This window comes from Mizuhopecten yessoensis, unplaced genomic scaffold (assembly GCF_002113885.1).
Source record: "Mizuhopecten yessoensis strain PY_sf001 unplaced genomic scaffold, ASM211388v2 scaffold7725, whole genome shotgun sequence".
Taxonomy (NCBI): Eukaryota; Metazoa; Mollusca; class Bivalvia; order Pectinida; family Pectinidae; genus Mizuhopecten; species Mizuhopecten yessoensis.
This window is the reverse complement of record NW_018407191.1, coordinates 36,554-39,431: the sequence shown is the minus strand read 5'-3', so window position 1 is coordinate 39,431 and position 2,878 is coordinate 36,554. Positions and strand designations below refer to the sequence as shown.

Genomic DNA, 2,878 nt, shown 5'->3' with positions numbered 1-2,878 from the left:
ATGTATACATGTTTTAACATAAATTCTGGAGAAGATCTATATGGGATTTTTCATTAAAACAATTAAATAAAATAAAGCCATTATGTTTAAAAAAAAAATGAGACATTACTTGAAGCTATCAACATAATATCATAGTGAAAATTACATACGAATTTTGTGACGCTGCAAGACATAGTATGTTCATAAAATGAATAAATCAATTTCATTTGAATCTTGAAATATGTACGAAATTGTTAGCGTACGTGTGTATAATTACCTTTATTCTGTTGCAAGCATGAAGTAGAACACACGGAACTGATAAGTATTAAATAAGATTAACAGCAGAAAATTTACCTTAAATATGTCATTCAACATCTGAGATAAAACGTTCTAAAGTAAACTTAATGTCAAGTAATGTGCCACCCATTCCCGAGTTATCTCCCGTTGTGGTCCTTGAACCCGGAAATTCCCAGAGCAATCCAGGAACTACACCGCCATAGAACGACCACAGTAATCAAGGTAAAGATTTGACAAGATTATGAGGTTAATAACGAACTTTTTATATTGAATTATTTATATTTATCATTTTAAAGTATTCAGATAAACATCATCAATTTCAACGCTGATCGTAAATCTATTTAAACAAAGGGTGTTATCAAAGATTGTATAAAGGCCAGCTGGTATGTATTTGGTAGGTCGATACAAAACGAAAGTACCTCCGATATTGCCTGATTAATCTTTGAAATAACAATTCTTCACAAATATTTTACGAAAAACAAACATGTGTGATCAATAATAAATCGACGTTGCTCATTGTGTAGGCTTTAATTCAAAGTTAAACCATTAAGTTAGAACAGTGTTGGGACTATTCTCAGACTGTACTGCTTGCTGTATCACATGACCTTTATTTCATGCCTGATCACAGGCGCTTGTATTAGGAATTTATGATCCTTCGACACTATACAGTTATACAATTTCGCGAGCAAAGGGTGTTCAATACGATACTCTCAAAAGGAGAGACTGAGTATCGTATTGAACACCCTTGGCTCGCGAAGTTGATAGTTATATATTTAAGGTATTTCATACAGGCTCATGTCAGTGTATACAGTATGAGATTGGCTCATAACTTTTCCTCAAAATGATAAAAATGTGGAAGTTGGTTGGTATACCCATGTCAGGGAAAATGTCAATAATGACCTTTGCAGATTTTTTTTGTTGAAAATATTGTTGACTTTGTCTGAAAAGTAACATTTGAATGCAGAATTTTAGTGGCGCAAAATTGCAATGAATAATGGAATTAATGAAAAAACTTACCTGAGAAAAATGTAAGAAAATGTGTCAAATCTCCAGAATATTGGCATAGTTACCTCCCATGGAACCTTCCTCACTTTATCCCAATCGATTGGGCTTGTTTCAATTTTACTAAAAAGCAATACTCATTATTTCCAGATCTTACCGGTATCAACAAAATGACAAGTGAGATATGCGTTATCCTAATTACAAATTAACATGTTATCACACGTGAATATTACCTGTGTTTAATTTAAACCAAATTATCTGGAATTATTTTATGCTAATTTACATTACATGTTGAGTGTTTCATGAAAATCTAGAGAGAGTTTATTCTAATCAGTTACAGGGATCAAGGGAGGTATATATGTATTTATTTAAATTATGGTCCCGAGAAGCAATACAGCCTGACAAAAAAAGCAATCCTGTCGTTTTACGTTAAACCCGCTACTCATTAGTAGACAATAATATTGTAATTATGACATCAACAGGACGAAGCAATCGTAATAATTTTAATATTGGTTGAAATGGTGTTACCACAATTTAGAAGGTCTCGGCTAGGGATTTTTAAACATATACAATTTTGGAATCAAGTTGATCTTTCTCCTAAACGAATATTATTTTCTGTACATCAGTTTTAAGCACGCCTGCAAAGATGCTACATTTACTTTCAACATGTCAAGGTCGTCACTTTCAAGGTGAAGGTCAAGGAAATGAAACACTTTTGGGATCCCGTTGGCCTGTCTACTAAACGATTATTCTTTTTATTTAACATAATGAAATAGACTTGCGTTACGTTTCATGTACAAACAAATTTCATGGCTAGAACTTTCAAGATCAAGGTCGCGGAATAATTTTGAAGCACACCTGCTACACGTAAACCGCTACTTTTACTTTTGAAATGTCAAGGTCATTACTTTCAAGGTGAAGGTCAAGGATATTGTGATCCCGTTGACCCGTCTACTAAACGCTAACTATCTTTTATCCATTATGAAATAGAATTGCTTTATGTTTCATGTACAAACAAAATTGCATGGTCACAACTTTCAAGATAAAAGTCGTGGATATCACAAAAATAGAAAATAAAATCAGGATAAAATGTACGGTAAAGAGTTTGGTTTAACATCGTTTACTACACTAGGTTACCATGTTCACATACATGTACTTCTTCACGTAATCGTTGATTAAAGTAACACCGATCCACTACATTGTGGTTTTCTATATATAGAGTTATTTCCCCTTAATAAATTGGAAAAAAACTATAATAGGACAATTCCGTTGACCAGACAGCTCAGTCGGTTAGAGCAAAACTATCGACATTTGTAGACGTAGCTCAGTCGGTCAGAGCAACAGTATATACATTTGAGGCCGAAGCTCAGTCGGTTAGGGCAACAGTATAGACATTTGAGGTCGTAGCTCAGTCGGTAAGAGTAACAGTATCGACATTTGAGGTCGTAGCTCAGTCGGTTAGAGCAACAGTATATACATTTGAGGTCGTAGCTCAGTCGGTAAGAGTAACAGTATAGACATTTGAGGCCGAAGTTCAGTCGGTTAGAGCAACAGTATAGACATTTGAGGTCGTAGCTCAGTCGGTAAGAGTAACAGTATA

The 2,878-nt window shown here is 34.2% G+C and overlaps 1 protein-coding gene across 2 annotated transcripts in view; it reads left to right on the top strand.

Moving 5' to 3' along the window:
* Window positions 1-421: 421 nt before the first annotated feature.
* Window positions 422-2,878, top strand: part of LOC110454213 — a 22,246-nt gene continuing 19,789 nt past the window's right edge. Inside the window, exon 1 of one of the 2 annotated variants that reach the window (XM_021503599.1) lies at window positions 422-498. The gene's annotated coding sequence lies outside the window, so the exon portion shown is untranslated. Of the gene's footprint in view, window positions 523-2,878 lie in introns of both variants that reach the window. The other variant, XM_021503603.1, reaches the window with a different exon arrangement.